This window comes from Xyrauchen texanus, chromosome 40 (genome assembly GCF_025860055.1).
Source record: "Xyrauchen texanus isolate HMW12.3.18 chromosome 40, RBS_HiC_50CHRs, whole genome shotgun sequence".
NCBI lineage: Eukaryota > Metazoa > Chordata > Actinopteri > Cypriniformes > Catostomidae > Xyrauchen > Xyrauchen texanus.
Window position 1 is genome coordinate 34,828,472 of NC_068315.1, and position 20,243 is coordinate 34,848,714.

Consider the following 20,243-nt stretch of genomic DNA (forward strand, 5'->3'; position numbering starts at 1 on the left):
ACTGACCCTCCAACCCCCAGAAATGATGCAGTCAACTTAAAGAATTATGATCGGTTCTTAAAATGAACTGCTTTCCCAGTAAGTAATGTTTAAAGTACTTGGTAAAAGTTACCATACTTTACAATTCCTTCTTGTTGGTCACATATTTTCGGTCCTCCTTCATCAGTGCCCGGTTGGCATATGCAATTACCCATTCCAAGACTGCCCCAGATTCACTTGTATTTTCTGGAGATCAGGAAAAGCTAGAACTGGCACAGCAATAAGACTAGACTTAAAATGCATAAACGCTCGCTGGCACTCATCAATCCACTTTAACCTCCACCCCTTTTCAGTCAACTGGTGAAGGGGGTCGACCTAATTCTGCAAATTACTTTACAAAGCATTGATAATACAATGCCAATCCCAAAACCTCTGTACTTTGGTATTTGATTTGGGGTGGGCCAACTGCGTACAGCCTCTACTTTTTCCGAGTCTGCCAGTATACCCTGTAATGGTGGTGTTTGCAGGGTTAAATAAATGTTCGGGCACCAGAATGTTTTCTATTATCACAATAGATTTGGACAAATTATCTGAACCATCGGTTACACTCATGTACAAAATAAAGAATACATCAACAAAACAAGTGTGTGCAGTTCAAAAGAGTTGTATTACACATACTGTACATCATCACAGCATTATTAACACTTCAATATCATATTCCGTGGCTTCACAGACTTGTTCGTTTCACAGTATTCATGACCACATCTTAAGACTAATTAGCACATGGGTGAAATCAGCGTATTCTAACAAAAGCTTCAAACAAACAAAGTACAAATCCCAGTGGCATCAAAATCAAAAACTCTATTCATAAAGGGAAATAGCATTCTAGGCGCGTCTATGTATGTGTGTAGATAATGTGTAAAATGTAGATGTGATGTGTGTAGGCAGCTCCACTAACCAAGCTGGTAGGGTGAGTTCAGATGAAAAGCATATGGAAGGATGGTGGCCCGGAAAAGGATAAGTGTTCCTCTTTACATTTTAAGGAGTTTATCTTCAAATTAGTGCAATGCAACTTTTTCAAGACCTCGTCCAACCTCTGAATGTGCTGGCTAAAAGGCTTGCCAAAGACAGTTATATTGTCTAGATAAACCAGACAGATTGTCCATTGCAAGTCAGCAAACACCAAATCCATCAAACGCTGGAAGGTACCAGGTGAGTAGCACAGCCCGAAGCTCAGGACATTAAATTTAAATAGCCCCTGACATGATTTTGAAGGCTGTATTAGATCCTTGGGGTCCACTTCAACCTGCCAGTAGCAACTGGAAAGGTCCAAAGTGGAAAAACAACGGGCTTTTGCAAGACTATCAAGGGCATCATCAATCCTTGGCAGAGGGTTATGCATCTTTAAAAGTGACCTCATTCAGTTTTCTGTAATCAACGCATAAACGAAGAAACCGTTTTTTTTTCTAACCAGTACTGGTATTGGGGGTGGCCCAAGGACTTCAGGAGGGCTGGATTATACAGTGCGCTTGCATCGGCTTTATATGCTCAGTTACTTCATTCTGCAAATCGTGGGGTACCCAGCACGAAGCTGTAACCCGCACACACACACACAAGATGAGACAGTCACAATGTCGGATGAAACTGCTTTATTAATAGAAAGCAGTGCAGGCAAAAGTACAAAGGGCAAATCCAGTGAAGAGTTGTCGAGGGAAGCGTAGGGTCAAAAGCCGGGGAATCAAAGTATCGTAAGGGGCAAATCCGGGAGAGAGTGGTAAACGAGAGCGGGAGGTCGAAGCCGGGAAAACAGTTAACAATTAGGCCGAAGAACTAGACGGGACTAGCGGGATCAAAGACAGGGGAACAAGGGGAGCTGGCAAGCTAAGGGGTAAACAAGAGGAGGTCAGAACTAGACAAGACTAGCAGGGGGCAAAGATACGGGAAACTAAACACAATAACCAACACCCGTGAAACGGATGTGCTGTGGTATTTATAGGGGAAGGTGCAGGTGTAAACAATGAAAGGTGATGAGACGAGTGCAGGTGAAACTAATGCGCAGGAGGATTGGAAGCGCGTGAGAAACTCGAGGAAAGGGAGATAACCTACGAGCATGTGAGCGAGTAGGAGCAAAGTGGGCGTGAGGGCTCGAGCGAGCAAATAGAGCGTGAAAAGCTCGAGGGGGCGGAGCGAGGGAGTGAGGTCGAGGGAGTGAGTGTGTGTGCGACGAAGCGGGGATGGGGCAGAGGAGCAGGGTTCGTGACAGAAGCGATCTTAATTGGTCATGCATCCCCCATATCAATCTGATGTAAAGTTAGATGTGTTCTACCTAAATCCATTTCACCCCTACTAAACACCCCCATATGACTTTATAGTAACTCATGCACCTGTTGTAGCTCCTCTGCACTAAATTCAATTCCTCCCATCCCCATGTCCCAGCCAGGAGAATTAGCACTCTCCATTATGTCATCAGATTGGCCATCCTCACTGTCAACCTCTACATCCATGAATAGCGTCCCTATTTAGTGGTTCCCTGTCTCAAGGTTAGCACCTCATTTGACACATTAATAACCGGCACCGGCATCAAAACCTGATCTACTCTACTAATAACATGGGCGACCATCACATTGCATCATGTAGACAAGGACCCAGATGGCTCTAACAAACTTGCTACCTGATCGCCCAAAAGCCTCTCCACTACACCCAAAATAATAGACTCACTACGTGGTCTCACGTGTCTACATGTACTGAAACGTACTGTACTTGGTGTTGCAGACTCCTCACCAGAAAACAAGGGGAAAATTCCAGCTCAGATTTTTTCACTACCCCACGTACCTTCACATTAAGAGGAGGGTGAATATGCTGTAAGCCCCTAATCCGTTCTAATTCTGAGGCAATATGTTAAATTAACAATTTTTCTAGATTCACATATATGTACCTCATAAAACAAAACATATATACAAAGAATCAAACTTTACCCCAACTATTACCCCTCCCAATCCCACCCTAACCCCAACAACATAACAGTGGTCCCAAATGACATAGACACACACATGCACACAAAAACAAAAACAAATAAATAGAGAAATAAACAAATAAAAAAAACACAACAACAATAATCACACATCTAAAAATGTAAAATACCCACCCCATTTCTCTGCGAACACTTTATACTGTACCTCCCCATTCCTCTGAATACAACTTCCTCAAAGGCCGCATCTCTACCCATCTACGAGCACCACTCCTGAAAAGAGGGTGCTCCAGCCCCTCAAAATGATCTGCCTGGCGATCATGACATTGGTTAAGACCCAAGCCTTTATGTGTCTATTTTCAAAGTCAATGACCACCCCATCATTCAAGATACAGAGTCTGGGGGAAATTTATACCTGAATGCTGAACACATCGAACACCAGACTCTGCATCTTTAACCAAAACTGATGTACTTCAACACACCCTCAAAAGACATGGGTTGTTTCTACGTCCTCTGATTGGCATTGCCAGCAGTTGGGTGTGTCTTTAAGACCAAGCCTATACAATTTAGAGGGGGTCCAATAGAACCGATGTAAAATCGTGAATTGGATAAGGCACACCCTTGCCTCTCTAGATGCAGTTTTTATATTTTTTTTAATCCTAGCTCATTCTCTCTCCTCCAATTCCAAGTTAAAATCTTTCTCCCATAATCTTTTGAGAGTGGTCAAGACTCCTTACTCCAAACACTGTATTAATAAGGATGCCTCATGGTTTTTTCCAAAAGCAGAAATCCCCTCTCCTAGAGTATCTGCTGCTTTAGGGGGGTGTATGCTATTCCAAAAAATAGTACAGAGCAAGTGGCATAGCTGAAGATAAATACAAAAATTAGATATGGGGATCCCAAAATATTGAACCAGTTTTCAAAGGATCTCATCACACCACTCTCATAAAGAGTGTATTAACCCCACTTGCAATCCACACTGACCAACAAAAAGGGGCATAGTTTGGGGTTTAGCCATAAGCTCGAGGCAACATTTAGATAAATATCTCAATTAAACACTCTGGACAATTTTGTCCATACTGAGTGCAAATGTGAAATAACAGGTTATGATTGAACTTCTCTGGTTAGATTAATGGAAATGGGCAGATCTTTGTCTGCTTTGAAAGGGAACGCCGTCTCCAAACAGAGGTTAGCTCACTGGGTCGTTGATGCTATTTCCCTAGCCTATCACACCCAGTCCATGCCCGACACCTTGCGGGTTCGAGCACACTCTACGAGAAGTGTGGCATCCTCGTGGGCACTAGCCCATGGCACCTCCTTAGCAGACATCTGCAGAGCAGCGGGCTGGGCAACACCCAATACCTTCGCTAGATTTTACAATCTCAGGGTTTCGTCCCGTGTTTTGTCAGGTCCGAGCCGGTAGAACTCAGTAAAGCGGCACAACAGTCACAGGTGCTCTGTACTTGGGTCGGGCTCCACAGGCTTAGTTACCTTCTCAGGCAAACTATTTCCCACGGTACGGTCCCCCTGTCGACGGACCTGCATTTCCCTTGGGTAGCCCCGCTGCCCCGGTCGCCATGCTTGTAGAGTCCCCCCTCATTAGGCTGGACCGTGCCATTCCCACGTACAGCTTCACAACCCTCGTGGTGTATTTGCCACATGTTACCTCCCCCTAGATTGTCAGGATGTGGCCTCCTCAAGGTCTTTTCCCCCTGAAAAAATAGGACCGGGAAAGACCACCTTCCGCGACGCATCTGATAGTGTTAAGCCACTCACGTCCTATTTGAGAGACATAGTGAGAGAAAAGGCCGCGGCTGCTGGGCTTGCTCCCATGCTAGTCATGTAGCACCTATTCCCCCCCCTCAGGGGTGCGGGGAACCTAAGGTCTGTATGTGATATCTCTTTGGGGGCATTGGGGAGGGCTACGTGCAGCCGACACAGTTGCCTCTAGCATGCAGTAGCCTGCTTGCATCTGTCTCGACAGTTCACGTAACACGGTTAGTACGACCCTCCCTTGTGTCACTTCATTCCACACAACGTTGAGTGAGTGATAGAAGGGGAACGTCATGGATACTGTTGTAACCTCCGTTCCCTGAAGGAGGGAACGAGACATTGTGTCCCTCCTGCCACAGCACTAGACCTACCACTGTAAATGGCCGTACCTTATTTTCAGCTCCTCAGTGCCAAATCCTGACTGACAGCCACATGCCCCAGAGGTACGTCTGGCATCCCAGGAAGACCCTCCCTCAGGGAACGGAGGTTATGACAGTAACCATGATGTTTAATTATCTTGTTAATACTAGACAAACATAGTGCTTGCATCTCCCTCCAACATGGCGGCGGGGGAGTGTTTGATGATGTAATCAAATACTATCTATACTGTAGGCAGCTCTGTTGTTTGTAATGGGAACATTCTAGATTTGTTGTGTTGCGTGACTGGCAACTTAGACAGCTTTGTTTAAAACAGGAGTGTCTGAGTTTTGCTACGTCACTGAAAGTGTAGACAGTTTTGTTGTTTATAACTGAACAATTCTAGTTTTGTTGCATTGTCATTTTTAATATAAGTCGCTGGAAGTGTAGACAACTTGGTTGACTATTACAGAAGTTTTGTCGCTTCAGATCGCAGTTTCTGTTTATACTTGGCCACATAAATGTTTCTCCAAATGGGATATAATCTGATCTACTATTCCCACACTTTATGCAAACTTATTACACATCTCTCTGGAATACTTGATTCTGATTGGTCAATGGCATCATCTAGCTGTCTGATATTAACAACTGCACATTCACATATCAGACCACTCATCTGGGTATATGGGAGCCTTTGCTCCTGCTTTTCGGATCAATGTGCGATCTCTACAATTAAGCTAATAAAATAATTTCAACTCAAATCAATGTTTTTGTGCATTTATTTATTTATTTAGCTAGCAGTCTGGTAATAAGCTGAATTATGAGCAGTCAGATGTTCATTAAATACAAAACAAAAACCAAATCAATATAAAATTTCCATGTAATTATTTATTTGGTTAGTAGTCATGTAATACTTGGGATAATATACAGTCAGCTGGTTGTTATTGCAAAATAAACCCCTTCCGGTGTCCGCTTCACGACAGGGTCCTGATCACCCTGTCAGGGATTATTTTGCATTAACAACTGGCTGACTGTACATTATCCCTTACATAAGTTAACTTCCATGATGTTGCTGGACAGTGAATTTTTACTGCACTTTACGTTGGCTCATAAAAATTTAAAACAGAAAAGTTAACTAAAATGGCTTTAACAACTGCTGCACAAAAGGCAACAGCTATTATGTGCTGCATTTTTATTTGTTTAGGCTCTTAAATTCTGGTATGTAGACTGTGGTGGGGGTCGAGCATTCGTCTGGAGAGAAAGAAAGTAGTAAGGGTGCATACACCTGAGCCCGATAATGACTAACCCCTGTTTCTAATTGCAATAAGCATCATAAAGAGTGGCACCGCCAGAGACCAGGAGAGAGAGCTACCAGATAGAAAGCAAATTAATTGAGTTATTATTTGATCTAATGAGTACTGTGCTGAAAAGCCATTTTTGAGTTTGTGTAATTAAAAGTCCTACCTTGAGTTGAAATCCTATGTTTCCCGTTTCCTCATTTCCCTGCCTTTTCACACAGACCTAGTTCAATTTGTGAGGAGTAAAGCTTACGTATATGGCCTGAAGAACCGGATGCATTTACACTTGCTGTGTCAGTGTAACGTATGGTATTTGGCTCAAAGCATCTCCAATGGTGGTTTAAGTAAATGGATTGCTCATTAACGGATAGTTATCCAATTAGTAAAGTTGCAAGTGACCAAGGGTAAATAGCCCTAGTGCCCTTTGCCTCATGCCCTGTGCAGACCTACACTTTTCTACCAGTTTACACTAAGAGAGTCATTTGCAGTGTATGTGCAATATGAGAAAGTACTGCAACAAATGCATACACTAAAGCTTATAGACTGTCAATGAAATGCAGACAGTCCAAACATGAACCCATAAACAGCACTATTAATTCAGTGTAGTTTCCTCTCATTGTCAGTCCTGTTGCTAAGCAGAACCTCTGAAATAACTGGTATCATGACAGCACAGACTAGTGTGTGTGTGTGTTTGTGAAGACACCATATTAATATACTATTGTATCTATGTGGCACTCCAAAGCATATTATGGCAATGGCCCATGTCCAAATTGTACTTTTTAGTCCATTCTTTATTAGTGATGTCAATTGATAGATAAACTATAGAATTCTTCAAAGATGTGGTATTTATGTATATAATTTTTACAGAAATTATAACAACATAAACATTCATTTCTTATAGGGCTGCACAGTATGAAGGAATGACCTGTAAACTAAACAAACATACAAATACACAAAGTGCAAATAATGCAGCTGAAATTTCTGAGCTGTGGCTATTGGCATATAAGACACATGACCAACACTGCCTGTGGGATGAAATGTTCTTCACCATAGTACAATCTGAAAAACCCTTACAAAAAAAAAGAAAAAGTATATACCATGATTGGCATAGTTGTACCAAGGCACTTCAAAGATGGTATATGTACAGAAAATCATGGTATTACCATGCATGATACAAAATTTTTTTATTTGTTATTCTTTTCATATTTAGCCGTGCAGAATGAACTCCTGCAGTTCTAGTGTTTTGGGGGATGTAGGCTGCTGAATATTCATCCACTGTGAGATGATCCACTCTGACAGCAGTGCTGGAGAAAGAGGCTGTTTTGCACCACATAACACCTTCTTCTAAAATAAGACTGCACTGACACACATTAAACACATATGCATATTTTCAAACATACTACATTGCCCCAAAATTTAAGACTTTAATTAATATTATGCATTGATTTGCATTTCTGTTTTACACATTCAAAAATAAATCTGCAAATAGCCAGAAGACTTCAGAGACAGATGCATTTGCAAAAATTAAAGAGGAAGATATGGTGGGAAAAAGACAATGAAAACTCCATGTACTTCACATTCACTAATGTACTGTATGTGCACACTTCAACTTATACAGACTGAGATTAAGAAGAGCATACATGCCAACAACTAGATGTTAAGGCAAATCACATTTTGAATAATTGAATTAGAAATAATTTAACACTGGTAAACAGTTTAAAATGTTTTTTACACCCTGATCCATAACTGTTCTAGGAAGACAATATGTCAAATAATTAAAAATCCTCAGGCTCTGGAGACATTAAAAGACACTTATGTGCTATATTGTGTATATATATATATATATATATATATATATATATATATATATATATATATATGTATATATATGTTTCTTCAAGAAAATAATCTTTTCCCGCAGGAAGCTGAATAATTTGGGAAGATATGGGGTGGACAAGTTTTCTTTAGTGCTGGCTCAAGTACAGTAAGAGCAGGGGAGTCATTACACTGATAAGTAAACATCTACAATTCAAATGTCTTAAACAGATTAAAGATAAATTAGAAAGAGTCATTATTGTTTTAGTAGAAATTCAGGGGCAAAGGTTGATTTTGACTAATATTTATGCACCTAACACTGGTGATCAGGGCTTTTGTAAAAATAAGTACTTTGCAAATTCTGCTGCATTGTTCATCACGAAAACCTGGCTGAGTGATGCGCATTACATCTGCTGGGCTTCCAGCTGTTCAGAGCGGATCGCACCGCAGAGTTAATGGGGAAAACAAGAGGCAGTGGAATATGTTTTTACATCAATGAATGCTGGTGTACAGATGTAACAACGCTGAAGAAGATGTGCTATCCTAATTTAGATGCACTCTTCATAAACTGTAAGCCTTTCTACTTGAAACAGGAGTTTTCCTTGTGTATTCTTGTGAGTGTTAATATTCCTCCATACACGAGTGTCAGCGCAGCGCTGCAGCAGCTGGCTGATCAGATCACAGACATGGAGCAACAACACACAGACTCACTTATTATTATTCTTGGAGATTTTAACAAGGCAAATCTCACACGTGAACTACCCAAATACAAACAGCATATTACATGCCCCACCAGAGACAAAAATACACTGGATCATTGAAACACAACAATAAAGGATGCATATTGCTCTGTCCCACATGCAGCTTTAGGACTCTCTGATCACTGTCTGGTTCATCTTATTCCGACCTACAGGCAGAAACTAAAATCATCTAAACCTGTAGTACAGTTTTCAGCTAACAACCCTGCATCAGTGTGGAGAGGCCTGAAAGACTTTACCAAATACAAGACGCCATCCCCCAACAATGTAGGGAATCAACAACTGACTATCAACTTGAAAATGTTTTACTGTTTTACTGACATTCACAGCACACAAACATTTACACCTCCTGCCACCACCCTCCTCCCCTCTCCTGGATCTCAACATGCACTTAATATCTGTGAAGAGGATGCGTTCTGGGTCTTCTGGAAACAGAAGATAAGAAAAGCATAGGGCCCAGATGGTGTTTCACCCACTTGTCTAAAACCCTGTGCTGACCAGCTGGCCCCCATCTTCACACAGATCTTCAACAGATCACTGGATCAGTGTGAAATTCCCTGCTGATTCAAACACTCCACAATCATCCCCGTATCAAAGAAACCCAAAATCACAGGACCCAGATCCGTCGCTCTGACGCCTGTGGTAATGAAGTCATTTGAGAGACTGGTGTTGGCCCAACTAAAGGATATCACTGAACCCTTTCTGGATACCCTTCAATTTGCTTATAGAGCAAACTAGTCTGTGGATGATGCAGTCAATATTGGACTGCATTACATACTTCAACACCTAGACGACCAGGGATTTATGCAATGATACTATTTGCTGACTAGGGATGCACCGATCCCACTTTTTCTCTTCCGATATCAGAAATCTCAGTACCGGCCGATACCGATCCCGATCCTATACCAGTGTTGCTTTTTTGCATAATCAGTTTAGAATATCTTTACATTATTGTATGGAACTAATTGTGAGAACTCTTTAATATGTAAAGAAACTCTAACTACACATTATTTCAATATAAACGTATAGCTTATTAAGAAAAACTTTATTGTTAACTAGCATACTGGATAATGTAGCAGCAAAATTAACAGTAATTCTAGTATAAGTCATCAGAAGAATAGAAGACTTTTTTTTATTTCAACTTGTATCTGGACTTTTTTGTTCAATTTATTTGTAAGAAATCAGCTAAATTTTAATTCACACAGTTATTTTTTGGAACCCATTCAGCTTAAATATTATTATCATTTGTAAACAAATGATAAAAATAATAATATATTATAATAGTAATACATAGTAATTAGGGCTGTCGATTTAACGTGTTAATTCAGTGCGATTAATTTTACAAAAATAACGTGTTAAAAATGTTTAACGCATTTAATCGCACTTCCCATAGGAAGATTCCTGAAAAATGCAAGCTTGTAGTACCACCTGTTTACTCCAGAGTAAGTGAAACTTCAGCTGTATGAGCAATTATTACAGTGAAGAAAACTCTTCAGTAGGCATTCTTGCGTTCAAAACACACAAAGGGATCTCAAGATGCGTTTAAAAATTTAGTATTAAACTATATTTAACTTGATACAGTGACCAAAACATTTTATGTTTATGATGCAACACACCCGAGACGCTACAAAAGCATATCTGACGCAGGGTGTGGCTGGGTTGAGATGGTGCAAAATTCGGAAATTACCCCATAAATATCTAATCACAATTAAAATCAAAGCAATTTCCTTCAAACTTATTTATAAGTACTACCTCACTAATTATTTTCTTGTAGATAGATTTAATTGTGATGTCGATATATTCTGACATTTTGTGGTCTGCAGGCAGAAACATTTTTTCATTTATCATTTATGTCCCGACTCGACTTGTTTTGGTCTGATTTCTGCAAGATTGTTAGAGATCATATCATTCCCAGCTTTCAACTTTGTTTTGAAAATGTTTTATTCGTTTTTTTTAGCTATGACATGTCTCTTCATAAGGAATATTATGTGATTAATTTTCTGCTTTTGTTGGCAAAGTTTAGTATTCATAAATGTAAGTATGGTGATTATAAACCATTAGTTTTAATTTTTAATTCAGAGGTTCAGCAATACCTAAGAACAATTTCTAATTTGAGTAACAAGAAAGCTGTAAAGTGTATTGAAATATGTAAACAATTTGATATTTTTTTTTAAACTGTTTATTTATTTATTTTCCTTTTTGTTGTTTGTTTTAATATACCTCTCGGCTCTAGATGTAAAAGTTTTGTAAGCATTAATTTAAAAAAAAAATGACTGATGCAGGTGTACATTGACGGTGCTTAAACAAGCCCACATAATACATTTCCAACTGATTGACAAATTCACTTGTGAAATGGATTGCTGTGAACTGTATGCCAATGATTGACTTATGATCAATAATATGGTAGTAAACAATACATTGTATTCTAAAGCCGCTTTTTATATTGTCTTATCAATGATTAACTCTTCTGCTACAAGAATGTAATGCATTTTAATTATCTGAATATTTTATATATATATAATTTTTAAATATTTAAAGATAACTATGTATAATTATTCATTGATATAAATATGTATAATCATTATATATTGAGTTATTGTTATATGAGGGGCTTTCTCAGCTAATTTTTGTATATGCGATTGTGAAATAGCTCAAGGACGGGACGGAAACAAACGTCAACTTAAGGGGTAAGTTTTTTTAATTCTTAAGTTTTTACAGCACATCAGAGACAGTCTTCCTTGGTTCTCTCCCTTGCTCTCTCGCTCCTGCCCTCTTATGCCGCTCTCCTCATGTTACTGAAATTAGACACAGGTGTTAGTTATCATTCAGCTCAGGTGTGAGCGCCCTTACCGCTTTTCTCTCCCGGACGGGCGCTTGACCACGCCCCCGCTGCCACATACCCCCACCGCCCGACTCAGGCCGGGCGTCATCCGGCCTGCCTACCACTCCCCATTTCTGGAGAGGAAGTCAGCGGCAGCCATCTGCACCCCGGTCTGTGGACCACCTTGAACTTAAAAGGCTGGAGAGCGAGATACCAACGGGTGATCCGGGCGTTAGTATCTTTCATGCGGTGGAGCCACTGCAGTGGGGCATGATCCGAGCAGAGGGTGAAGGCCCGCCCCAGCAGGTAGTATCGGAGGGTGAGGACCGCCCACTTGATGGCCAAACACTCCTTCTCTACGGTGCTGTACTTAGTCTCCCTCAAGGAGAGCTTCCGGCTAATGTACAGCACCGGACGTTCCTCTCCCTCCACCACCTGCGAGAGCACGGCCCCCAGCCCTCTGTCTGAAGCGTCCGTCTGCAAAACAAAAGGGAGAGAAGTCAGGTGAATGCAAAAGCGGCCCCCACAAAGTGCAGCTTTAATCTCTGTAAACGCCTGTTGGCACTGCTCTGACCACTGGACCGGATCTGGAGCCCCCTTTTTAGTAAGGTCAGTCAGCGGGCTGGTGACATCCGAATAATTAGGTACAAACCGTCTGTAATAGCCAGCCAGCCCCAGGAACTGCCTCACCCCCTTTTTGGTCTTGGGTCTAGGGCAAGTCGCAATCGCCGCGGTCTTGTCAATTTGGGGTCGCACCTGGCCATGACCACAAGTGGAACCCCAGATACCGTACCTCCACACGCCCAACCGCGCATTTTTTCGGGTTTGCCGTGAGCCCCGCCCGCCGCAGCGATCTCAGGACGGCCCTCAGATGTTGTAAGTGCCGCTGCCAATCATTGCTATAAATGATGATATCATCTAGATAAGCAGCGGCGTACGCAGTATGCGGTCTGAGGATCCGATCCATGAGTCGCTGAAACGTGGCTGGTGCCCCGAACAAACCGAAAGGAAGCGTCACGAATTGGTGTAATCCGAACGGCGTGGTGAAGGCCGTTTTTCACGGGATATTGGTGTCAAGGGGATCTGCCAATAGCCCTTCGTTAGATCCAAGGTCAAATAAAACCGAGCAGAACCTAACCGATCGAGCAGTTCATCAACACGGGGCATTGGGTACGCGTCAAATTTAGACACCGCATTGACTTTTCTATAATCCACACAGAAACGTACAGACCCGTCGCTCTTGGGAACAAGGACGACCGGGCTGGACCAATCGCTATGAGACTCTTCTATTACTCCCATGTCCAGCATCGCATCCAATTCTTCCGAACTATTTTCTTTTTATGTTCGGGCAAGCGATAAGAGCGACAACGTACCACTACACCCGGCTCGGTCTCGATGTGGTGTTGTATGATGTCTGTACGGCCCGGTAGAGGAGAGAACACGTCTGCAAATTCCTTTTGTAGTTCGGAAACCTCTGCGAGTTGGCGTGGTGAGAGGTGGTCTCTACAAGGAACCGGGGTGTTAGGATCGCAGGCTTTGTTTACCTCCGGTCCGAGCTCCGCCCTCTCCGGAACTACCGTTGCCAACGTCACAGAGGCCGCCTCTTCCCTCCACAATTTCAGGAGGTTGAGGTGATATATTTGACGCGCGCCCCTCTGTCGGTACGTTTAACTTCATAATCGAGGTCCCCTACTGCGTCGTGTGACCTCAAAGGGTCCTTGCCACTTGGCGAGTAATTTTGAGCTTCGATGTTGGGAGTAATACAAGTACTTTATCTCCGGTGCAAATTCCGTAGCTGAGCACCCCTGTCATACAGCCGGCGTTGGCGTTCTTGAGCCTGGAGCAAATTCTCCTGTGTTAATTGCCCCAGTGTGTGGAGTTTTGCTCTAAGATCAAGAGCGTATTGAATTTCATTTTTGGCATTGGAAGGCCCCTCCTCCCAAGTTTCACGGATGGCGTCGAGGACCCAGCGTGAGGCGTCGTCCGTATAGCAGCTCAAATGGGGAAAATCCCGTGGAGGCTTGCGGAACCTCTCGTACCATCGAATAACAGGGGTCCAGCCATTTATCCCAATTCCTAAGCGTCTTACGTGCACGAATTTACGAATCATATTTTTTAATGTTTTATTAAATCGTTCCACCAGCCCATCCGTCTGCGGATGGTACACGCTAGTCGCGAATCGACTTAATGCCCAACAATTCGTAAAGTTTGCGAAGTGTTCAGTGACATAAGCGTAGTGCCTTGATCGGTGAGGATTTCTTTCGGAACCCCCACCCGGGAGATTATCTTGAAGAGTGCCCGGCAACACTGCGTGCTGAGATGTTGCTCAGAGGCACTGCTTCCGGATACCGTGTTGCGTAATCCACCAGGACTAACACAAAGCGATGTCCGCGTGGCGTCCGTTCTAATGGCCCGGCGAGGTCCATTCCAATTCTCTCGAAGGGAACCTCGATCAATGGAAGGAGCGCAAAAGCGCTTTTGGGGTGGCCGGTGGGTTTACCAGCTGACATTCGCGACACGCCGCACACCACCTGCGAGCGTCGCCGCCAATGCCCGGCCAATAGAAGCGGGCTATTAGGCGGAAAAGTGTTTTCCGTTCCCCTAGGTGACCGGCCATAGGATTATAGTGAGCCGCCTGGAAAACCATTTCCGGCGGCTCCGTGGAATCAACAATTGTGCCACCTCCTCCTTTGTTTGAGCGTCCTGCGTCACTCTATATAACCGATCTTTAATAAGTGAAAAATACGGATATGAAATGGCGACACCCGGCGGAGTTGTTGACCATCGATTACTCTCACTTGGTCAAAGGCGTGTTTAAGGGTTTCATCCCGCGACTGCTCCAAGGGGAAGTCCCCTCAGGGATTTCCCTGAGAGGAGGGGTGACCCCTCGCCCCTTCCCTCGTCACTTCGGAGCAGCCGAGGGCGGCCCGGCTCCGCCTCCCTGCCAAAGCATCGCACATCGCACACCTTTTCACTTTCATGCAGGACCCATCCGCACAAACTCCCTCTAATACATTTCTAAAATTCGGCCAATCAGTACCCAAGATTAGCGGATGGGTGAGGCGGAACTAACCGCTGCCTCCACACTGTGTTTTTCTCCCCGAATTTGAGTGCTAAAGTCACCACGGGGTACTTGTGAATATCCCCATGCACACACCTCACCCTCACCCGTTTAGCTGTGCCCAAAGCACGGGTTGAACCAAGCGTTGGTGGATGGTGGTCTGATTACAGCCGGTATCCATCAATGCTTGGTATGTACCCCCTGGATCCTTACGGGACCCGGTGCGCTCCAGCCCGACCGAGGGCAGCCTGCGGGACATCGGAGACCCGCACCACCGTCCCCACCTCCATCAGTGGACACTGATCCCGGAAGTGGTCGGGTCTCCGCACCTCCAACAGACCGGCCCAGGCGCCACGGCCGCACCCGTGCTGGCGGGCGCCACCACCTGAGGAGGAGAGCGGCTGAAGGACGGGGAAGGGTTAGGCGGGTTCTCCCACGGCCGGGAAGTTGGCCTGATGTATCCTCCACGCCTGCGGGGGGCAGGGACGGGCCCTGGGGAGAGAGCAGAGCGAGAGGGAACAGGGGGGGGGGGGAAACAGGGGAAGACACAGGGGAAGGGGAGAGAGAGAGAGAGGGGGAGGGCTCATCTGCCCTCGGGATCGCCGACAAGCGTCCCGGAGCCGTTGAACAAACGCAAACGGGCGGTCGGATTTCTCCAGCTTCATGCTCCGGAAGAGCTGGCGATTCTCTTCCGGGCTCCGACCAACCCGCTGCAGAATGGCCCTCTTCAGGTCAGAATAAGCCAGGAGGCTCGTCGCTGGCAGTTGTTGTGCCGCGAGCTGTGCTTCCCCGGACAGGAGAGGAATTAGCCGGGCTGCCCATTGTTCAGGCGGCCAGCCCCAGATTTCAGCCGTCCTCTCAAAGAGGTCGAGGAAGGCCTCAGGATCATCTGCCACCCCCATCTTCTGTAACATGGGTGGGGGCAGCGTAGCGTGGGTGTCCGGGGTCGCGGCTGGGGCTGACGCAGCCTCCTGGCTGAGGAGGCTCCGGATAGCGAGTCGGTCCTCTGCCTGAGCCCGCATGACCTCGAAGAACCGCCGATCTTGATCCTGCCGGAGCTCAAGCAGGGTTTGTTGGTGGCCCTGATGGAGATTAGCGAGGGACTGGAGGATTTCCGCCAGCTGGGAGGACTCTATGGGGCGACTTGGTTCCATCACATAACCAAAAAAAAAAATAGTCCCGGGTTTTGGCACCACTGTGAAATAGCTCAAGGACGGGACGGAAACAAACGTCAACTTAAGGGGTAAGTTTTTTTAATTCTTAAGTTTTTACAGCACATCAGAGACAGTCTTCCTTGGTTCTCTCCCTTGCTCTCTCGCTCCTGCCCTCTTATGCCGCTCTCCTCATGTTACTGAAATTAGACACAGGTGTTAGTTATCATTTAGCTCAGGTGTGAGCGCCCTTACCGCTTTTCTCTCCCGGACGGGCGCTTGACCACGCCCCCGCTGCCACAGCGATTAATCGTGATTAATTAATCGGGAGACCATGTAATTGATTTGATTAAAAAAAATTATCGATTGACAGCCCTAATAGTAATATATCTCAATCATGCACCTTTTGTCACGGATCCATCTCCCCTGAGTTCTGATTACACGCACCTGCATATCATTAGTGGCTAATCAAGGACTGCATATATACCCTGCTTTCACACAAACACTTTGTCTGTTCTCATTGATAGTATCTCTGAGATGCCACACCGGTCTACTATGGTGAACATACACGTGTCTTCATTATTGCCTGCAAGTATCATAAGACTGTTGTGAGTTATCTGTTCATCGTGTCTATAAACTGTCTGGATATTACTCACCTGCTGTTTGCCACTCTTCTCAACTGGATTTACTCACAATGTTTACATCACTGTTTCAATCCTCCGCTCAATAAACCCTGCTACGGAGTTCATATCTCTGCCTTTTTTTGAGTCTCTCTGTGGCACCTTTAACTTTTAAACCCCCATGCTTTTTATTTTAACACTCTCCAGGAAGTCTTGTATGTGTCTGTTTGTAGGCAAGTTCACAGTAGTTCAATTCGCTTATTCAAATTAAAAAAAAAAAACAAAGCACCTGCAGTGCCATTCTAAATGCATATTATAAGTGAACTGAACGATTGAACATCTACATCTGAGATGTTGTCCGTGACGTGAGTAGGGCTCAAATATTGCACATGGCGTGAAGGCTAAAAAATGTGTGTGTGTGTGTGTGTGTGTGTGTGTGTGTGTGTGTGTGTGTGTGTGTGTGTGTGTGTGTGTCAACAGAGCAGCATCCTTCAATAACACGCTGGAGCTGTACGTGCATTTTATATATTTACTTATTAAACACAGCCTTTTGTGATTCACAGAGCTATCGCACGTCTTCAAGTGGCTTTGAATAAAATGCACGAGTCATATGAACTGCTTTATTTGTGTTTTCATGGTTCTTTTATGTAATTTGTTAGCTTGATATAGATATGATATTGATATACCCACTCGCGGTCGTCTGTCTCAGACCCCGCCGCATTTCAGCGGCTGGTAGGGGTCTCCTCCGCCCCTGGTAGCAGCCCTGACCACTCAAGGCGGTCAATTAGGAGCCCCTTCTCCCCTCGCGGTCGGTGGCCGTTCCTCCACTTCCAGGCGGCCGGACTCCTCCGTCCCCCGGAAGACAGCCGCGGCTGATCTGTTGGGGTGGATGGTAGTGGCGAGAACTCGACTACGTCGTATCCCTCCTCCTTCCCGGGTCTTCGGCACCAGTGTAAAGCGGTTCAAGGGAAAGGAGGAGGCGAGAACTGGCTTGACAATATAAATAATAGTTTAATGAGAAACTTAAACCAAAAGACACAAACACACACACACAGTCAAGTCAATTTTATTTGCATAGCACCTTTCACAACACACGTCGTTTCAAAGCAGCTTTACAGAAGATCAGATATTAACAGATGATAAAACTGTAATGTCTATAAAGTCGATGAATCATCATTGTGTAATTAGATAAAATATGATTGTTTATCATGTTTAAAAATAAGTAATTAAATAATAATTGTATTAATAACTCCAGTGAGCAAGCTAAAAGCGACTGTGGTAAGGAACACAAAACTCCATAAGATGTTGATTAATGGAGAAAAATAACTTTGGGAGAAACCAGACTCACTGTGGGGGTCAGTTCCCCTCTGACTAACATCATGAATATAATGTAAATAATATTTATGTATAGTTAAAGTTATGGTTTAAAATGATTAAATAAAGTAAGTGTTAAGGGTCAGTGTTTAAACATCGATTTTGTTTGAACTTTAAGATTAATGACCAATGTCTTTGAAGTCCATCCTGGATTAACTGCAGAAGTTCACATAGATGCAATTGTCCGGACATAGGACGGACAGCTGCCCGTAAACGTTCTCTCTCTGTCGCACCACCGTCCGCAGTCAGCCTTTATCCCTGTCGGGGGCTTGATTAGCCTGATAAGGGGCTGGGTGTGTAAAATCACGACCCGGCCCCGCCCTCCGCTCTGTCACAAAGACATTTCTGAATTCAAATAGGACTTTAAATGAAAAAAAAAAAAAGCAATTAAAATAACAAAGTGATTAAAGAATCTTATATATAACCACCCCCTCAAATCCAAACATTTACCGTATCCAACGACACCATTTGCCATCAGGCAAGTATCAGTCAACACCAGGTGAAAAATAACTAACAGCATACAAACTAAGAACTAATGACAATTATAACTGTAAAGATAATTATAATAATCATCATAATAAATAAGCCTAAAAAATTCCCTTGTGTTCCCAAAAAATGCTGTCGCGTTCTTATCAAATTTGTGTTTGTATTGCATCTGTTAATAGGCTACAATTAATGCTGCCTAAAGAAAAGAAAATAGAACTCAATTTTAGTGTCTTGCATTACTTTATGAATTAATCATAATCGTTGTTGCTTTAATACAAATATACCTGTATATACTACTGAACCAGCAGAGTTGCGTTCACAATGTGTAAGAGTGAACTGCTCTGTGGAAATAAAGTGAAACTCACAGTATACCTCACAAGAGGATCAGCATTCTGATAGATTACATTATTCTTGCAAACAGTTTTCAGTTGAATGAAAATGGAGTGATAACACTTTACATGCGCTTGTTCCACGAGACAGGGTCTCTTTGTACGCCTCTGAACAAACAGCGAATCAGACACGAGCATTGACAGCTTTTCTTTTGTCTGTTCTTAAAAATATAATTAAGTGTGTTTCTTCAAGCGTGTCTTTTTGACTAACAGAATTTCTTGTCATGTGTCACTCCGAGATGTCTTACAGGTCACCCACCTGTTGCGGGTAGACGAGCAAAATTACTCACGCATGAAATACATTTGAACTGGATTGAGCCTCGTCACATTTTGCAGGTGGCGGGTGCTATATCATACCCTGGGTGCACATAAAGAATAACAAACGTTCATAAAATCGCTCATAGAAAATGCTCTTAACAGCTAAGATCAATAGTTATTGGGAAACAAGGCCCAGAACTCTATGAATGTGCGTGTCTTGGAGAAGCGCTTTCATTGCACTCGTGAACATCGGAGCTCACTGCACACACACATCAAATCAGACACACATCGGCAGCTTTTCTTTCATCTGTTCTCCAAAATATAATCACGTTTCATCAAATGCACGTCTTTGTGTCTAATTACTTGTAATATATCACTCGAGAAGTATTACAGGTCACCTTCCACAGTCACTGGTACATCAGCAAAATACTCTGCATGAAAAATCTGCATTTATGACATTACTGTTATACAATTCATATAAAAAATGAATGTAAACATAAGTATATAAGTTCATCATTTGAGAGCAAAAACAAATATTTATTTAAAATGAACCTCTATTTATTTAGTACTGTGGACTGACTCGACTTGACTTGAAACTCATCAGGACTTGACTAGACTTGCTTGATTTGTCTGTACTGCACTTGAGACTTGAACATGTGTGACTTTCTCCCACATCTGTTTAATAGGCTATCTTGTTTGAGGGAGGGACAAGAGCCTGCAAAGCAACATACCAACATATGTTTCCTGACTCGAATGTTTATTGATGTATGATATTCAATCTTGGTTTATTAAAATACAAAGATATATTGGGGAAGATTAGAACAGGGAACAGCTTGATCGTTAATAATCCTAGATGTAGCCTACACTTTGGAGTTGTTTGAATGAGTGTAAGTCATTTGCTTCTATGTGAGCCTATGCAGAAACGATAGACAAAAAATGTTTACATATAATTTGACAAATTATTTTCACAAATATCAAAAATCTAAAAGGTGTGCATTATTGCTGACAACTAAATGCACATTTTAGAGTTGGCTGTATGACTAAGTTAGTTAATGTTAGTAATGAAGTTAGACATGTAAAAACGAACGTCTCATGTATCTTTCGAGATGGTCCCTAAACTTGCGACTATTTGTGA